This window comes from Motacilla alba, chromosome 5 (genome assembly GCF_015832195.1).
Source record: "Motacilla alba alba isolate MOTALB_02 chromosome 5, Motacilla_alba_V1.0_pri, whole genome shotgun sequence".
NCBI classification, from domain to species: Eukaryota; Metazoa; Chordata; class Aves; order Passeriformes; family Motacillidae; genus Motacilla; species Motacilla alba.
In genome coordinates, this window is record NC_052020.1 from 22,147,530 (window position 1) to 22,167,765 (window position 20,236).

General features: G+C 42.3%; 1 protein-coding gene across 5 annotated transcripts in view; it reads left to right on the forward strand.

Annotated features, from left to right (window-relative positions):
- TSPAN18 (tetraspanin 18) overlaps positions 1 to 20,236 on the forward strand; it is a 131,444-nt gene that overhangs the window by 84,973 nt on the left and 26,235 nt on the right. For all 5 annotated transcript variants that reach the window (XM_038139606.1, XM_038139602.1, XM_038139607.1 and 2 more), the window contains one exon: positions 19,724 to 19,813. The gene's annotated coding sequence lies outside the window, so the exon portion shown is untranslated. The remainder of the gene's footprint in view (positions 1 to 19,723; positions 19,814 to 20,236) is intronic.

A 20,236-nucleotide genomic window follows, 5' to 3' on the forward strand; every position in this document is an offset into this window, starting at 1 on the left:
GGAGTTTACACCATATAAATTTTTCTGTTTAAAATGGAAACCACACCCCTTTTTCCTCCCTGATTTCTCTTTTTACTAGTAGAGAAAATATGTGAAAGGCCTGTGTAATATCTGGAAAACTGAAATGGGAGGAGTGAATTTTCACTCTGGTTCCTGCTGAAATGGAGGGTGGAGTAACGTTTTTGGGACCATATTAGTATCAATGAACTTGAAAAAATGGTGACCAGAATGGAGATTGAAAATCTTACCTCTGTACACAGATCTGTGTGAATGACAAGGCTGGGCTGAACACCAGTTTTTTTTGAGAGCGTAAGGAATTATCACTGCTCAACTACCTCTACTGGGGAAAAAAACCCCATAGCTCACAACATGTAGGAGGACAAAAAGTCACAGAACTGCAAGAAATTCTGATTGAAAAATTGTTGGAAAGTTCTGAACCACACTTAGGCATGCCACTCCACCTCTTCTTCCAGCCAACTGATAGTAGTAACTGGAATAGAAATTAAATTGAACATGTGCAGTAATGAAACACTTGATTAAAAAAAAAAAATCAAAACCAAAACAAAACAGAAATTAAAAAACCCAAACCTGATTTCAAGTTTTGTTTTAAAGAAATGTTGGGAGGTTTTTTCCCACAGCACAGGCAGGCAGGTCCAAAATCTATAAAAACTTGTAGTCTAGTCTCAGATTTTTGTTTAGTGAATCCACAGGTACAATCTCCACTTAAGAGTTTACCACTGCATTGAGCTTTAAATCCTTTGGGCAACTAAAAATATGAAATTTTTTAAGGCAGCGCCAAAAGAAGCATAATTATTTTTCTAAGGTTAAACAATTAACCCCTCCTTCTAAATTTAGCACCATCCAAAACTGAAAACTTAAACTAATGAAAGGGAAATGGTACAGGATTAGTAAACTGCTGCCTTTCCCTCCAGCTGTGGGACATCAAAGATGTATAAACCTTCATGTTCTGTGGCTTTATTGAAAATTCTCTTGTATCCTTCTGAGTGATGTGGAAGGGATGGGATGTTACAGCTGTGTTTTGACAGAGCCTCAGTGCATTTTGCTGGTCTTTCATGACATTGCAGAAGTGTCTTTTGTCCCTTATTGATTTTTATTGTTGTTCTTTTGAGACAATTTGCCTGAAAACAAAAGGTCTTGGTTGCCTTCAGTGTGACTCATGTGGCAATGATGAGTTTGCAGCAGAGATATCATGTGCATACATTTGGAGTTGGCTTAACTGAATTAATTTTTTTTAATGAATATGACAATGTATCAACATATCAGAACCAAAGTCACCCTCAAACCACTGATTAGAGGAAAATAATTAGGATTGAATGATAAATTTAGATTCAACTGCAATTTACAGGAGTGTTTGTTTAAAGAAGAGCCAACAAAAAGAATCTTGGCTCTGAGGATCACCAGGAAAAAGCCTCTTTATATATTACAGCCATGTAGCAACCAGCTCCAGAGATGAATTGCTGGAAGTGACATGTCTGATTTATTGCCCTCTGCAGCTTTGAGAGTGTTTGCAAACTGAAGTGTTATAGTTAGGATGATTATAATTGGAGTTTATTTTATTTTAGAGAGAAGAAGAAAATAAATATATCTTTGTGGCTCCTGGATGTAGATGACTTCAGTGCTTGCTTTTGGTCCTTAAGCCAGCCTGGGCTGCAGGCTGTCACGTGCCTTTTCCCTGCAAAGGGAGCTGAGGCTGGTCAGTGGGAGGAGAGCCCCAGCACTGACCCATTGCAGTGGGACAGCAAAGGGGCTGCACAGACACGGGCTTTGCCAGAGACAGGTTGATCTGGTAGGGCAAAAAATTACACTGTTAGCCTGGTGTGAAGTGCCGAGGGGATACTTGGGCTCCATGCCCCTGGAGAAATGTACTGCTTTTTCTGGTATATCAGTAGGTCTGCAGCTGGTTTTGTTTCTGCTTCTTATAGCATGGATTTGTCAGTGCATTGGAGTTGGAAAATAACTCTCAGTATCTGGTCAGAATGGTCTGTAGAAGATGCTAAGATCTAACTAGTTAGTTCTTTTATATACTACTCACTGTATTACTGTTGTTCATCCTAAATTCCCCAAATGCTTCCTAACTTGTGCACAATGGAATTCCAAGTGGCCTTTTGAGCAAGGACAATACCAGACTCGAAAGATAAGGAACTTTATTCTGTGTAGTACATTGCAACATCTGTAAGTTAGGGTTGTGCAGAAGAGGTGTGTTGTATTTCATCTAATTTTAGCTCAATTGCCTGGCTAGTAGGTTGCTTGTGTTCCCTGGTGAGAACTAGGAAGACCAGGAATGTCAACCTGAATCTTCTGTCTCCCACATTCCTGCCCCATTGACCACACCTCTGGCTAGTTCAAACTGTCTATTTTGTTTTAATTCGAAGTTCCATCCTAGATTCACAAATATATCACTAAATCCCTGGGTTTGAGTTTTAAAACAAGTTCAAGCAGTAAATGTCTCTTCCAAACCAGGAAGAAATTCTCAGCTCAGACTTAGGCTTCATCTGGAAGACGCAACATGGTCTCGGGAAGTCCATGATATTCCATCATGCAGAATGATAGATGAAAGTGAGTTGGCATCAGAATGCAAAAAGACAAAGATTTCAAATTAGAAAATGCACTTCAGAGATTGTGTTCTCAGCTTCTGGCTGAACTGTTTTATAGAAAATATTCATTTCAAACCTCTTTGTATTGTTTCTCTTTGTGCTGAGAAAAAAGGAAGAAAAAACCAGAGAGAGCAAATTCCTTCAGACATGATTCATCTCTTTGTGCTACCTGTATTGCCAGCATGGGTTTGTGGTTTGTAGAGACCTGGATAAAATTAACTGGATATCCAACATAATCAGAGAACATTCTCACTAAGTTAAGTAATAATGAAGAGGAGATGAACTATCCTCTCACTGTTCTTGAAACCCTCCTATTTTAATATCCTTCTCATCCTGCTGGCAAGATGCTGAAGCAGCACCAGCCATCCAGTTAAAACACAGAGTAGTCAGATGTTTCAAGCAACTCAGATTTCCTCGAACACTTACTCAACATTCACTGCAACTCTTATAAAAATGTCTAGACAAGTCATTGCTCAGGATTCCAGCTCATTTTGTAGCTGCTGCTTTACAACATTCTGATTTTAAAATACAATTTTACAAGTGTTACTTTTACTGACTACATTTTCTTTTTCACTGTGCATTTCTACATGCCAAGAGTATGAGCAGGCTGGAAAAGGGACCAGTGTTGTAGCAGGTATTACAGAGCTCTGGCCATTCTTGGTTCTGCTACTGTTAAGTATATTTCCTCTGTTTGGGGTGATTGCATATCGTAATGCATATCATGAATATTCAAAATATATTGAAAACAACTCATTATTTGGGAAGAAACGTTCTGTGTTTGATCAGATTGCCTATAGCTAAACTTTGCTGGTCCTATAGCTCTGGAAAAGAATACTCTATGTTCCTTTTCTGAGAAAAGTTGTGTGGATCCAGCAAGGTACCTCTGGTAAATCAGACCCAGCCAAGAAAATGGGAAGGTTTTTACCCTACTGATACTTTCCTCTTTCACAAAGTTTCTTAGTCTGAGCATCCAGCAGTGACTTGAGTGCTTCAATGCAAGTCATGGATGAATTGTCAGCGGAGAGTGGGTGAAATCTGGAACCAGAAGAGGAGAGATGTGCTACAGGGAGTGAGTGTCACAAAAGGAGCAATGCCAGGGTGCCCAGAGTGGGACCTGTCCTGAGGATTGTGGGAGATCCTCCTCTTGTTAGAAGTGCTGAGAAAGTTGTGGCAAAGAGGGATGCATCAGAAAGGTGGCTGGCTCTGATCCCATTGCAGAGAGCCAGCATGCCTCAGATAGTGCCTTCTGTGCTTCATATCCCTTGCTTTCCTGAACAGTAACTTCCCCACACTCCCCCCACAAACCTATGAGGAAAAAATAGAGGGGAAAAATTATTTATTTAAAGTCTAGGACTTTAAATAAAAGTACTTTAAATGTAGTGAAGCAGCATTAATAAGCCTGCATGCCTAGTAGAAGAAAACCCTCCCTAAACATGATGAAAAATAAATCCCCTTGAGTCCTCAGCATCCTGCTTGAGTCACTAATTCCCCAGGGCAGAAAACAAAGCAGGCAAAAAAAGTTTGTTTTCACATAGCAAAGCCAAAACATTTCCAGTTCTGATTTAAGATGAGTCGTGGGAGCCATCTCCTCTTTAATGTAACACTGGACCAGTATAGGTGAGTTGATAAATACACAAAATTATTTATTTCATCACCCTATAGAGAGCACCTGTTCCTTTCTGTGGGACTCATGTCTGCATGTGTTTTTTTTCTGGAGCTGCCCCAAAGTGCACAGGGACAGTGACAGCCAGCACTGGGGCACAGGGAGGGTTCAGACGCCTGAGTCACATTTTCCACAAGCACAGCTTCTTGTCTGCTCCAACAGCCAGCTCCAGTGGGACATTGTCCTGGTCCTTCCTCTCTTCCTGGCTGCCTGCACAGGCTGTCCCATCACTCCTCTTCTGATGCTCTTTGCCTCTTTGAGACATCTCTGGCAGAATTCAATGTCCTAAAGTTTCTACAAATAGTATCTGCAGCTCCTGAGGGAAACAGCAGAGTACTCCCCTGGCTCCCTGAGGCTTTATAAATACATTCCCAACTAAAGACAGTTTATAAATCAGGTCTACTTCCACTCAGCCATGGAATTGCACATGTTTGATGAATATTCTTACTTATGATGGGATAGGAGAGCAGAGAGTGAGACTTTGTGCTAGCAAATGCCCCCTGGCTGGAAGCAGTCTGCTAACACTTTTTTTATGAACTACTGCTCAGGGCTTGACCCAGAAACACAATAGAAGGTGCATTATTATAGGTGTTCTGATTATGGGTGATAATTGTTCTGTTCTCATTCATAAATATAATGGTTTGTTAATAATGTCTGATTTGGGAATATAGTATAGTCTATCAACTAAAGGTGGCATAATGACATTAATAAGGGTAATTGAGGTGTTTCTAGGATCTGCTTGCTCTTTGGTTTGTTAATTAGAAATTACTTTTCTTAATATATGATAGAAATAATATTGCTTCCCTGTGAAGCCTGGGCATCTTGAAGGAGGAAGGGATGTGTCAGTCTGTGCTGTTAGTATGTTGTTGGAATATCTGTAGGGCGGTGAGCACAGGGACATGAACCAGCCTAATATGGGTCAGGTATTGTGTGTCTGTGTTTATATTTTGTATAAATAACAGCATGTGCTGTTTCTTATGGCTGCACGTGTCTCTTGTTGCGAGACTGGGTGTGTAAGGCTGTCTGGGATCCATGCAATTGATTAAAGAGCTGTTACAGGAGGAAATGGAAATGAGAGACAGACAGGCTGCTGAGCATTTAACCCTGGAGAAGAACCTTGGCATTTCATCTTCATCAACGTTTGCCTGTAACTACTATTAGCATTAATTATGGAGATACTTAGTGAACACCCTGTTAGCCCTAATTAAAGCTAATGGAAGATATGTGTGGATGTTAACAGGACAAGAGACAACCAGGCTTCCATTTCTAAGGTTAAATATTCAGTAGCTCCCTCTTAGACATAACCAACATCCTATAATCATGCAGTCAGACTCATCCAAAAGCAGAACAGTTTTTCCTGCCTTTTTTTTCTCTCTCTCTCTCCAATTATGGCCACCTTACACTATTTTTGCTTAAATTAAAGAGCAAACAACAGTGTGGCAGTGACCCCAGTTACCTTTACTAATGTAATTATGCTACCTCTCCTCTATTCATAGTGCACCTCAGAATCAGTCTTTATTAGCAAACCATTTGTTGTCCCTTGTACTATCATTTTAATGAAGGCTAGTAGAGGCACTTAAGTGGAGCTGAAAGGACTTGGCTTTGTTCTGAAAAGAGACCTTGTGACAAAGAGCTCAGGGCCTGAGTAGGTCATGCAATATCCAAGGTCTGTAAAGCTCCTATCACGGTGCTATTGTTTGAAGCTGTAAACACCTTCTCCTTGCACCCGGTATCTCTGGTATTTTGAAAACCTGTTTTGCTGAAGAATTGAGGCTGCAAAATGTAGAGGTTGTGTCATTACCCTGCTGTTGTGAATGATGGCACTTCCCTGCTGCTAATCTCTGCCCAGCAGGTCAGTGTCCTCATGGAAACTGTCTTTTCAGAACTGACTTGGAAACCTGTAACCCTCCCTGGGAGCCCTGAGCCTGCCTTGGGTGGTGTCACACTCATTAGGGTAGGGTGTGCTACTTTGCAGTCCATTTCCTTTGCCATGGACAAATGTGGTGTTCTCAGGTAGTGTACTGGAAAAAAGTGCATTTTTTTTCCAGACAATCTATTATATAGACCTGGGGTTGCCAGTGCAGTGCCACTTTGAATGCTGCATAGTTGCAATCTTATTACCAACAACCTGTAGCTCCCAGGTGCTCATTGGCTGGAGCCATCTAGGAAGAAGTTCCTATCATTAAATTGACTAAATATGCTATCAACTGATTTGGACAATAACATTAGAGCTTTGAGAAGAGAAAGGACAAGTTGTGGGGTGTCCTTGACCATCCTTCCCTGGTGTATTGCATAACACTAAAAATAAACACAAAAGTATCTACATATCTCTCTCCTTGTGAACTACAGACACTACATTTCTCAGTTAACTAGAAAAATGCCAGTGGCTGCCTTCCTGCAGGACGGTGCCCTGTAAAAGGTACATTGGATAGATGCCAGTGTAAGGCATCCTGAACATGCTCTGGAAGTTTCTTTGTTCACTCTTTACAATGTCACTTGGGTTTCAGAAGAGCTTAATGTTCTAAGGAAACATGTCACAGGTATTAATGGGTGCAGTGTGTTCTTAAGAGAAAAGTCATAAAGCAGCATTACCCCAGCTTTCCCTCTTGGTGGCTTTCTCATTTTTGATACATGAGATATATCTGAAGCAGTTCCAAGCCTAAGGATACCTGTGCTTGGCCCAGGTGCCACATTTGGCCTATTGCAGAAAGTGCTATTGTGAGTGCTGGCTGAGGATCCTACCACTCACACCTGGGGCTCATCTGGGGCTGAGATAAGGCACTTGACCTCTGGGGCTGAGTGGGAAGTTGGTTTCCACTCATATTTACCTGGAGGATGAGCTGGGGAAAGGTTGGTAGATTTTGATTTTAGCTATTTTTAGTGTATTTTCTTAATGTTTCTACCTATTTTTCTAATTGTGTAGTTATAAGAGCCTGTTTCACTTTGTGGTGGTCACAGAATCTGTTCAGCTTTGTAATTAATGCTACTTTCTTTAATATGTAAAGTAATGTGTTCACAGGTCAGAACTACGTGGACTTTTTTTAGTGACCATGTAAAGCCTAAAGTGCCTATATTTAAAACAGTGGAGTAAAAAGGCTTTGGTTAAAGGCTGATGGTATTTTTCTTCAGAGTTTGGAGTAAGCTTATTGATTTAGGAGCTCTTGTAATGGTATGAGGTGGACAGATGCTAAGAAACCTTATGCCATGTTATGCAGGGTTGCTAGTTAAACTCTTAGCTGCACAGTTAAAGTGGCAATATCCCCTACTACAATATGGCTTACTCCAGTTTTTGGGAAAGAATAATTTTTTTCTGGTGTACCTCCATTTAGATCTTTTAACAAAAAGGATAGATGCATCATCTTTAAAAAAGAGAAAAGCACACACATTGTAAAGTTTCTATTAAATTGCTCACTAAGCCTTCAGGTACAGTAGGAAAGAAACTGATGCTGTAAAGGGAACAGAGTCATGACATATCATTTTATTTCAGCTAGAAAAATGTGTCCTTGCTTGGAGCAGAAGCTGCTTCCCTGATGAGGCCGTGGTCTGCTTGTGTGGTTGGGAAAATGAAACACAGTCTGACTGGAGATATTGTCGAACCCATCGAGGTTAAGCACCTTTTGCCCCAGGCGAATTCCCTTGTTTATATGAGTCACTTCAGCTAGGCTGTAAAATGCAGGTCTCCAAGCAAAGCTGGGGTAATAACCACAGGTGGTAACTTAAAGCTGCTTTCATGAACTAAATCCTGCATTTTCAATCCTTGAAAAAATGAATGTGTAAAGTAAATTCCTCCTTATCTTGCCTATGACTCATATAAATGTATCATACTTCTTGAAGCAGATTTTTAAAGTCTCCAGCCAAAACCTTGCACATCTGTGCCTTAATTAAAATCAGTTTGTTTTGTAGGTTAATAGCTTATACCATACCCACCAGTGTGATCAATTTTTTTTTATTAAATGGCTGAATGAGGTTTGACATTGCAGGAATTTCCCATCCTAGAATGAATTTTTTAAAAACTCTCTGGACCAAATAATGGTCTAGTTGAAAGGACTAATTTTAGATTCACTGAGCCAAAAGCAAAGTTTAAGTAGTGACAAAATCATTATTCTGGGTGTTTGGTATAGATTTAGCAGTATTTCATTGATTTACAGAAGTGAATTCCCTAGGTTGGTCCTGATAGACTGTAGTTATCTGGTCACCTCTGACTATGATTTTTTTATCAGAAGGATATCCTGGCTTTTACTCCAAAATGCTAAAATGATTTGGAGTCACCTAGTAATTTGTAATCTTCCCAGGATACCAGGGAAAGCTGCAGATAAGTATTAGCTGAGACACCTGAGCACTGTGACCCTGGTATAATGGAAAGATAGCATATTATATGAGATGTCATCTTACCAAAAAAGTGAATTTTAGGAGCTGGTATTTCATACAGGATATGTAAAGTGCTTAAATGGAAGCTTACTTGGCACTCGCTTTTGTTCTCTCATTCTTATTGACTCACAGATTTATTTGGATGCTTCTGAGCAAAATCAGATTTTCTAAATGACAACTCCTATGCAAAAATCAGATGACAAACAAGATTAATATGGTATTGAGGTAAGGTCATGATATATGGCTAACAGTGTCAACACTGTGCATTGCAGAAGAGAGGGAAACTTAGGAAATAAAAGGTAAAATAGAGCCTCTCAAAATTTGAAGCAGTGGAACAGATGAGGAAGAGAAACACAGACAAGCCTCTGCTTGGAGGAGAGGAGGAGGAACAGTTTGGTCAGTCAGGGCAAGGTGAGCCCATGCTTGTTTCAGCATCTGCAAAACGTTGGGGAAAGGTTGCACATCTCTGCGTGCTCACTCTTTGGGGTTCAAGGGGCTGAAAGGGGAGAACTTGGCTCTACTGATGGGGTGTGCTGAGCTCCAATGAGTTGCAGCATTTAAACAGCAAAACTGGTGAAGGACAAACCCGAGTCAAAGCTATTCTGCAGGGTTTTCCACACTGGGCCAGCATCATCATCATCATCTGCTTTCCCCTTGCCCATAGGGAGTGTGCAGGCTCAGAAAAGGAGCTCAGCCTATTGAAATGATAGATCCCTAAGCACATCTCCTGCCTCTCATATTTCTCTGTGCATCTCTGGTACTTCATCTTCCATCTCATCAGAGTCACACTGCACTCACCTCTAGAGCACCTGGGTGCACAGCTTGAAAGGATGGAGGTTAAGTTTGGGCTCAGACCTGGAGGAGGCTGATGCAAATAAACAGAAATACTGGAAGGCCAATTTACATTAATGCATCCTGTGTTCAGATTAATGTGCTTCATCCCAAAGATATAAGAACAAACCTGTTTTTCCAAGCCATGAAAGTAGCTGATTCCTTACTGGGGGAAGTCTTACACTGCAGCTTTTCTGCTATGAGTATGAGACTATTGGAAGTGCCTGCTTCAAATTCCTGATTGACACTGTGCTGACTGGAAAAATTTAGTTCCTGATGTACTTCTGAAGGGACTACATTTTCCAAAAATGTCCCCATGCCTTATTAGCAACTGGGGCTTCCAGGATACTGGTCCTTGATGCTCTGAAGACTCTCACATCTCTGCTGGCCCCCTGGAAGAGCTGGTTCACACCGTTTTCAATGGGGAATAGCTGGGAGGGTAGTGTGTGGGCTGTCGTGCTTGACATGGAGTTTCAAAGTGCACTGAGTTGGCAGTGGCCCTGCAGATTGTAACCAGGATGCTCTTCCCCTCCAATGCACAGCCCCTGTGATCCAACCTCTCACTGTCTGGGGGCCCTGGTGGAGCTGGTTGGTGTGGGACCTCAGCTGTGTTGTGGACAGTGTCCACTTTTAAGATTACAAAGCTTGCTGTGTCTTCATCAGAAGATCATTGACTTGGGGTTCTCCCAGTGGGAAATTTCCTGGTGTGACTTGTAGAGGAAACTTAAAGGGGTTGTCTGTTTGAGGGCTGCAGGAGAGGATTTTTGGAGACATCAGCTCTAAATGTATATTTCTACAGTTTTGAGCACGTTGTTGAGAGGTACATGGAGTACAAACCATCTGACATTTTGTGGTCCATAGGAAGGACCTCACCTGGGGTTTTTGTACTTGAACAGTTAAAAAAATAGTGGCAGTCACTCAAAATACTTGTTTTAATCTAAAAATGACAATATTTTGAAGACTGTCTTCTGGGTACATTTTTTCCTGTTTTCAGTAGAGGCAGCCTGGCACTCTCATAGGATACTGAAGTAAATCTCTGAAACCCCATGGGTGACAGATAAATGTTGCTGTTAATTATACTAAATACAGGGGGTGGGGGAGGATGATGAACATCAGCTTGAAATGACTTGCTAATGTCTGTGAGTTTCTGTGAGAGATGTTAGCAGAACTGGAATATAAAAGTGGTTTGAGCACCAGACAGGAGACCACAGAAGCTGCCCAGGACACTTGCTGGGTATCCTGGAGCAAAGCCACATCATCTTTATAAAGGACACAGCTTCATAAAGGGCTTTCAGACTAATGTGGAAAGCAATCTAAGGCTTAAATGGTATTAATGTTCTGATGCAAGGTGGTTTGTGCATCAGACATGAGGAATGGCGACCACAAATCTTGTAATGAAATTTGTCATAAAATTTATTGTCAAATGTATTTTAATGGCACAACTCCACAATGTTTTCAGAAAGATTCTTCTCCCTGTTCTGACTGCAGGGATGGGAGAAGAAGCTGTTAAACGTTGTGTTTCTTGAGACAACTTTTCTTGTCCTTAATGCAGAGCAACTCTGCAGCCTGACTAGGAGATTGTCCCCAAAGGCTTGTCTCTCTGTCCTCAGGATAGCTTGAACATCCTGTTGCTTCCTTTGTTTTCTGAGCCTTAATCTAGACTGCTTTGGGTCTTTGCTCTGCAAACTTCAGTTTGGTACTTTTAAAAGATGGGGTTTTTAGCTGAAATGCAGCATTTCTTTCAAATTGCAAGCTGATCAAGAAAAGAGACACAGCAAAGTGTGGGTATAGTGAGCTTCAGTCACTGAAAACTGGTGGGATTTTGCATTCAGAATTCAGCCCAGTCCTGACTGATGTGAAAGTTAGCCTGTGGAATCCTGTTCCTCATAAGAGATCTGGTTTTGTTCTCCCTAAGAAGGTTGCCTAGACTTTCAAAATCAGAATTGCCTGTTTGGGTCAGACTATGTTTGTGCTACTTTTGTGTGGGAAGAGGAAGGTACTCACCAGTCCATCTACAAATTGTTTTTGTACTGATTTAAGGCCATGAGATCAGCTTGTGTCTTCATCATTCACTGACACATTTGTAATTGTTCCATCCCTTCTGATTTGAATTAGAAAAGGTTTCATGTCTTTAGATTCTAAGTCCTGACTTCCAGTGGATAAAATAGAGGTGAAGGCTGAGTAAAGCAAGCAGAGTATTTCCATAGTTACATTTGCTGCTTCAGTTTTGAGAGAGTCCTTAGGATGCCCTGTGAATGCATGCCAGTTTTTATGTGTATGTATGACTGATGGTGCTCCAGGTTTTGCCCCAGGCTATACCCAGGGCTCTTGCAAGCTGTGCTGGCAGTGAAGTTTCCAGTGCTGCTTTCATCTGTTATTTAGGTTACAATAGAGCTAAAAACCTACTTCACAATCAGAGACCTAATCCTTTCCCCCCCAAAGCTCACAAACCTTAAAACAAAGAGTGCCTGGGGAGACTCTCTGGCACTGTATTAAATATCCTTGACGAGAAAAGGTTTCTACAATTGTGGCCTTCCTAATAGGCACTGTGGGTAGTATCAACACAAAGATATCTGTATTACATGGTTTGACCTGCTTTAACCTCAGCCAGTCTCCTGGAGATTTAGAAAATATCTGTTCCATACAAAGGTCTTGGCTTTCAGGCAAAGTAGAAGTGGTTTGTTTAGAGTCCCAGCTTTGTGAGAGGAGATGTTATGCTTTTTGTGGGTGAAAGTCACCCCACTGAGGTTGTCTGAAAGCCTCTGGATCGATGTCATCAGCACGTAAGCTGCTGATTTTGTTTGCAAAAATAAATTACTCCCCAAGTCTCTCTACTTAAGACTTTTACATATGCACTGTGCTCAGGGAATAGGGATATTTTGAGAAAGAGGGTGTATTGTTCATAGTGTTTCCTTTAGGGGAAAAAAGGTTCAGTCTTCTAACTTTTAGTTGTTGTGGAATGCTTGATCAAATCTTAATGAAAACTAGAACCCCAATTTTGCAGGTTTTTGCATCCTTTAATTCCCCCTCCCCTGTACTCCCTTGGAGAAGTTTAAGTCTGTCAACAATATAAGTGGGATTTGGATCAACCTCTGAGCAGTTAAGTGGTAAGGAGATTTCCATAAGGTTATTTGGTTCCCCTCCCACAAGTGGAAGGATGGGGGAAGTGTTATAGGGGTGATGGAAGCGAGTTCCCCCAGACTGGCACCTCAGCAATGTAAAGCCCCTGCCTCCTCAGTTGTCCCCAAACTATGTTCCCCTTGTTGCCCAGTTTTCCTGCAGTGTGACACCTCCAAACCAGGGTGGGTGTCCAGCCATGTCTCAGGGGCTGTGTGCCCCTCACTGTGCTCGTGGCAGGGCCGTGGTGGGTGCAGCAGGACAGCTCCTTGGTGAGAGCTGCACGTGGGGCTGTCCTTGCTGCTTCAGAAACACAGGTGAGGCGCCAGTGGAGGGAGTTTCATTAGGCGCCTTTTATTTCTTAATTTCTGCAAGAGCTGAAGCCACTTGCCTAGGCTGAAGGGCTGCCAGGCTCCCTGTGTCTGATGCTGGGAGAGGTGGCTGTGTTGCTATGGCACTGGAGGTGTCTCCAAACCCCACTGCTCTGGCAGCTGAGCCGGCTCCCAGCAGCATGTCCTAATTGCGGCTGTGCAGCAACAAAACAAATATTCGGAGATTTCCATAAAGGCTGTAATCAAAGGAGCATCCCTTGCTTTTTAATATGTGCTGAATGGGTTCATTTGTAAGCTTATTACGACTTCAGAGAGAGAAGCTATTAGGATGATCATTAGCTGCCTGTGCAAACAACAAGGAAAACCATGGCATGTTCCAGAATAACCCTCTTTTAAAGGTCTGCACTTTCAAATGCATTAACAATAACCAGCCATACTGTCTTTCATGTTTACCATGCCATGAGTAAGGACAAAAGAGAAAGGAGAAGGGGACAGTGAACTGCATGCTTTGAAAATACGTTCAGATGGAGAGAAAAATGAGGTGTTAAGAGAGCAGCAAACTCACTAGCATGACATTGTGTGTATTGATGCAGTATCTGTTATCCATTGGGAAAGCAAAAGCAGCTGGGAGCCAGCCTTTGAGTCTTGGCTCATATCTCACGTGGTCCCTCCACTCCTGTCATCTATGTATGAATTGTGCTTGGGGTCTTTTGTGTGCCTGGAACTGATGGTTGCTGGAGCACTTAGATTATACGTCTTATGGAGGAAGAGAGAACATTTAGAAACACGTATGCCAAGATTATGGGATTTATTAACTCTCATTTATTTTCCTGCAGAACATCTGAAGCCCTCTTGTGGGCTGTGGCCATGGTTCACTCTCTTAATCTGAAATCAAAAATATGTGTAGTAAAAGATGTTGAGTGGTTGGGTGCTCATACCTTAATTGGGGCAGATGTGGTTTAGATCAGTCACATTTACCTTTCAAACCACATTAGCTGCAATTTTATGTGCTAGAGTAAGTTAAAGGTGCTGATTACAGTGAAACTCAGTTTAGATTTGCGCATGAAATATTTATGAGATATGTATCAGTTTGCCTATGAGCAGGGTAACTTAGACTTCGGGTCTGCCTCTCCTTCCTAGGCCATTTCTCATGTCTTTTGCTGCATTCAAGTTTTCCTGCACATATCATACCTATAGCTTGTGAAATGCATGTATTTCCTATAATATCCTCTTGTGTTTAGAATCTGTAACACTTTGGGATGCATTATTATTCTTCTTGTTAAAAACATTTAACAGATGACTAGAAGCAGATAAATAATGTCACTTCTCAGATTTCCAGAAATATTAATTTCTGGATTATTTAGTATTATAGTGATCCCTCATTTAAGATCTGCGTTTCTTACAGGCTCTTTTTCCTAATCTATGCTTTTCTAGACTGACTAAACCTGACTAAACTGACTATTTTGTTTTTATATCTGAGTAGGCTGTTACCTTGAACAGAGAATTTGCTAGTTTTCTGGTGTTTGGGGGCTTCTGTCTGGTTTTGGTTTGGGGGGGGGGTTGTTTGGGTCTTGTTGTTGCGTTTTTGGTTTTTTGGGGTTTTTTTGTACAATAGTTCATGCATTCGAAGTTCTGTGTGGGATTTCTTTTTAGAAAGGAATTAAAGTTATTACTCCCCCAATTAAATGATCCTAAATAGTGAGTTAGTTTTTTTCACACCTCTGCCTTATGAGAAAACACTGAGAATAAACACAACAAAAAGAAGTTAACCCATTGATCTGCAACTTCATTCTGCATTAAAACAGATGATACAAGCAGAGATTTCAAATTCCCTTGCCCATCACTCCTTGCCTCTACTCAGACAGTCATGGCTTCTTCTTCCTGCTAGGGACATCAACATCATCATCTTTCTGATAGGGCAAAAAAAGCCCTGTGGCTTATAGTAATCCCTTTTGGTACCATCCTTACTTTAAAATATTTTTTTCTCCTTTGCCTTGTTTCCCTGAAGCCCACAGGTATCGGGAAAATTCTTAAAATATTGAAAATCTTGGTCTGAGGAGGACAAGGTTGCCACAGCAACTGTCCAATGCTCCTGAGATTTATTCCTGCATCTCTCAAAACCATCACGAATGCCACAAACTGCTGAGGCACCTGCTGCAAACAAAGCAGGGCTATAGGAAAGGAGATCAGAAAAGAGCACCGAGGAGCTAGTTGTTGTAAAGGTGAGATGTGTCAGGCTCAGGGGAAACGTGGCAGGCATTTAGACTTTGTGGTAAATCCCCTCAGCGTCTGCAATGCCGTGCGAGCGCATGGAGTGTTCCAACAGGCGACAGTACCTGACATGACAGTGGATAATGTCACTTGGCTTGTGATGCAGCTCCATGATCCACTCAGGAGGGTGACATTTATTCCATCCGGAAGGGAAATACTTTCAGAAATTGGAGGGCAAAGTTAGCTGCCTTCCTTTGGGTTTGCTAAATAACAGCTTTCTGGGACAGAAGATGCCTGACAATGAGTCAGCCAGAAGTGATCATCTTTTTCATGGTTTTGGGACTGGTCTCAGTATGGACTAGTGAGCAGAGAGCTGTATTGGGGGTCAGGAGGTTTAGCACGTCCATTCCCCTTTTAGCCCTGGTTTTCTCATCTAATAAACAAAATTAATGTTGTTCTATTATCAGTGTATATAATCTCTGGGTCATCTGTTTAGAAAGGCAGGCAATCGGTACCATATGGTTCCATTGTTCTGCAGTTAATACAAGGGAAAATCCACCTGTGAGCTATCTGAGAGCTTTTTTTCAAAGGAACAGAACTCAAAAGAATTGCAGGCTATCAGATGTTTTGGTTCTGTATGCAGGATCTTCTTTTCTGAGACAGCTGGTTCCTGTGTGTGAGAAGCTGTACGAAAGAGCCAGATGTGACTACCTATGGAAGTTTCCTTGGGAAGGGGCCAAAGTGAGCAAGCAGTTCATGTTTTGAACGGTGCAGTGTGCACATTTGCACCAGCTGAAATGGAGTGGTCTGTGGCCTGAAGCCATGCTGGCACTTCAAACACATAATCTAGCACTTTTCAAAATGTTACAGCATTTAGAATTGGTTCTGCTCTGGGATTTCTGAATTTCCATTCTGAATGTCTGTGCACGTGTGGGAGATTTTACCTCCATATGATCTCATGTATTCCATGCACACATTGTGCAAAGTTGCAAATATAAAACAGAGGGTAAAAGTTGTATTAGTAGTTTGGTTGCAAAGCTGGTGTTATTTATTTGAAAATTTAGAGGGGTTCAGTCCAGCCCTCTTTGTCCTCCTGTGTGAGACTGATGTGCTCTTACATACACAGATTTTTGGAGGCAGAAATGTGCTCTTGTTAACAGCAATCAGGGTGAGATGAGACCCAGTTGCTCTGCTTCTGTAGGGAACTTAGGGTAGTTTTGGAGGCAGCTCCAATTCATTTAAACACTGTCACAAGCCTCATATGCTTTTAGTGTTATAAAAGCCAATCAGGTTACTGTTTGCAGGTATAAGATGCCCCTAAGGGCTTTGCTCACTCAACTGGAGTGAGAAATTAAATGCTCTGAGGCAGTGCAACAGCCTCATTCACTCCAGTGTTGCAAGGCAAGACAGTCATGGCTGGTAAACAGGTCCACATTATAGCGACATTAGCATTTTAATACAACTAAAGAGGAGGTAGATTGACTGTAATTTAGTATCCAGTTGCATGGCCTTGTTCAGGTCCCCTCATCGGTGCTCCACAGGGGCCGATTACAGTTACGCAGTGCACTTTGGGATCTAATTGGATTTACATGAAGTAATGTAGTTGTGTCATAGCAACGATTCTGTTGCACAAGTGCTATGAAATTCCAGAACAAGCAATTATTTATGTAGGAGCAATAGTTACAGGATAACACATGGGGCTGACAGCTTGTGCCAAGGTCCAGTTCTAAATCACAAAGTGTTTCACCTTTTTTCTAAAGCCACTGCAAGGGAATGAAATTATTTTGATCCAGCTTCCACAAAGATGTTTCTCCTCACCTTTCACTGTGAAAGCACTGACCTGACATAGAGATCCAGCAGGACGTGACTTCTGTCTTCAGCTTCTCCTTTGTTTGAACACATGGGCTGGCATGTGTTTAAGTGTGTGTATCTCGACCCTGCAAATGTGGTGAGTGCAGGGGACTGGCAGTAGCTAGAAGCCTTGTGACACACAACAGCTTTAAGGGGTTCATCTGGTGGCCCTTCCTGTTCTGGTCAACAGGCTGGATTTCTCACAAAGACAAGCCTTGCTTCTTCATCCTGCACACTCCATTAATTTCTTGTTTCACTTGCTGCCTGTTGTGTATTTCAACCCCTCTCTGTCCCATCCCTCTTTGCTCTGGAGCTCTAGCTGCCTTTCTTGCAGCCTGTGCCAGCAGGAGGCACATGTTTAGCTGGTTTTCGTTCATCAAAGCCAGCTCCTCGATGGGCTGCAATGTGAATGTGAAGAGAAGCCAATGCTCAGCAAGGAGAGTTGATGTGGTGGCTGTGGACAATATGCCAGCCACAGCTGGCCAGCCCAAGATTGAGGCTTAGCCTCAGCTGTCGCTCCTGCTCCCACTGTGTTTCCCCAGAGACTGTAATTAAAGGCATCAGCTTGCTGGAGTCACAATTAGGCATGGTGGGTTTGCACTTTGTGCAATTCTCCCTAATGACAAAATCGTAGCTATTAACCAAAGAGAATCTGTTTGGCAGGGACTTCCTCCCCTTTAAGGCAACAGAGTCAGGTGGAACATTGCTGCTGCTTGGCACTAAATGAAGTCTTTCATCCCTTCTGACACAGTACCTGCTGGTACCTACTGAAGCATTTAAACTCTTCTTCTCTGGGGTGCTGTAATTTCTTTAAAATATTGTGACTTATGATGGATAAAAAAATAAAACTCCTCTCCCACGCAGACCTCTGAGGGCTTGTAGGAATGTAATTATATGCACACACAATAAGAGCAGGAATCCTATCATTCTGGTTATTTTCTTAATGATAGGGTTATATAGCACAGTGTCATTGCTGCTTTAAAGTTAGAGCCATCTTCTCTTGGCAGCATTATCCCAAGAAAGTGGCATCACAGGACAGGACAACCAAAGAAATTGTCTCTCAATCACACTTGCAAAGCACAGGATGAAGTGTCCCTACACACCACAGAAATAGATACAAAGGTCACCGTGGGCACTGGCTCTGACTGCCAAACAGGGGCTCTCTGCTGAGGCACTGTCCCTTGTCCTAGATGTTCCCTCTCTTCAGACCTGCTGAACCTGCTGCAGCCGTCTCCCAGGCAGTTCCTCAGCAGCCTCTGAACTTTGACACTGGTAGAAGAGCTGTACTGATGGGGAGCAGCCCTTGTACCCAGCATTGTGAAGTAGGGCAGCTCAGCCCTTCCTCAGGTCATGCCTTCAGCACTTCCCAGCGGAGACAGGTGGATTGGCAAGAGATGTTTGTACCCTCCAGATTTCCAAGGGGAAGCCACCCCTGTTCTTCATCTAGAGATGTAGGTTTACAGTGACAGAGGAAGGACATTAAATGTGAGGGATTAATGCAAAACAAAGGGTCTATGAATATTCATTATATGTTTTATATTTTAATAGTTTCAGCCACCTTGAAACTCCTTGTTCGCTTCCTGCCAACAACAAACGATAGACTTTTACTCACAGAAGTCTTAATGGCAGGCAATTTTCAAAGGCACATTTACAAATGTTTGTGGGAAACAGATGTTAAATGCACCCACTCCCAGAAATCATGATGGAATACTGGCACTGAGAAAGCAAGGAGAGACCCAGGTGACTTATCTGGTGCCTCACAGGGAAGCAGCAGCTCCAGCAAAGCTGTGAGCGTGCCAAAACCATTTTTGAAGGATGAGTGAGTGAGTTGCAGTGCTGAGCCCTATGTGAATATTGGACTCGTATGGCATGGGGTGCTCTTTGGAGAGTGAAAGACTGCCCCTTCCCCACAGGCCCTGCAATATGGAGTTGGGGCTATGTCAGATGCGTGGAAAAAGCAATCTAGGAGCAAGTGCCCTGAGAAAGCAAGAGTCAAACCTGCGTGCCTTGCACATTATTCTGTAGTTCACCTCACCTTTGCCTAGTCAAAGGCTCTCTTGTGTGGGCAGAAATTAAAACTTACTGAGAAACCTGTGATTGTTACCTTGAAGACAGTGGCAGTCTGCACCTGAGTTCCTCTGCCTGCACCCATATATCTAATACTTTTGGCTGGCCAGGGCTGTGGCTTTGCTGTTCCTCTCTGTTGTTGCTTCCCAGGCAGTGACAGTGAGGCAGAGGAAGAGGAAATTGTTTGCTCAGCTTGGTGTGACAGCTGGCTGGAAGAACAAGGGATCGCACCCAACATTTACACTGCTGCTCCTAATGGCTGGGCTTCCCAAAGATGCATTCCATCTTCCTTCCTGCCTTTTCCATTTTCTCAGTAAATGGGCTGTAAAGTCACAGCAGATTAAAGTTTGTCTAAACCTCCTATAAAATATTGAAGGTGCAGCTGGCATTAATCTAATCCTCTTGTGGTATGAAGTGCAGGTGTAATGGGACTATACATTTATATGTGGTCTGTGGGCATTTTATACACCCCCAAAGATTGTTAAAGAGATTCTGAGGAATTGAATCCCTCACTGGGTATTAAAAGCTCTTCATTAGTGCTAATGTGCACCAAATTAAGGTAGCAATTAGACTGAGCACTTTCATCAGGATGGTGTGTTTTAATAAATTGTGTATTTAACATGATTGCATTTTATTGACTTCAGTAATTGTGTATTTTTCTCTTACAGGACAGGCTTGGATAGAAGGAGATACATGGGACACACAGACAATTAAACACTGGAAGAGACACTGTGCTTCAAGTCCCAAGATCAGTAAAGGTGAGTGCTGTTGATGGCTTGCTCTTTCTGAATGCCAGGTACTTTCTCTGCATCTCTGTTGCAGCAGCTTAAGGGTAGCTATGGCGTGCTGGAGGCAATAAGAAATACACAGCTCATCTGCCACTGTGTCACCAGTAAGGTACTGCAGAAAGTCATCCTTCCTTATGAAACTGCCCCTAATTTCTGTTGCATCCAGAGGAGCAGACTGTGAGAAAATTTGGAGAGCCTTCTGGAAGGCTCTGAGAGGATTTTCTGGAAGGCCCTTCCTGTTGGATATGTCCTCTTAGGAGATCCCACCATTTTAGTATAAAGTTGAACGCTGCTTGCAGGTAGTGAACACAGAAATTCTCTTATGGGAGGTGTACTTGGGAAGGAAGGCAAGCATGCTGAGCCAAGTCTCCATGTCTGCAAGCCAAAGGGTGG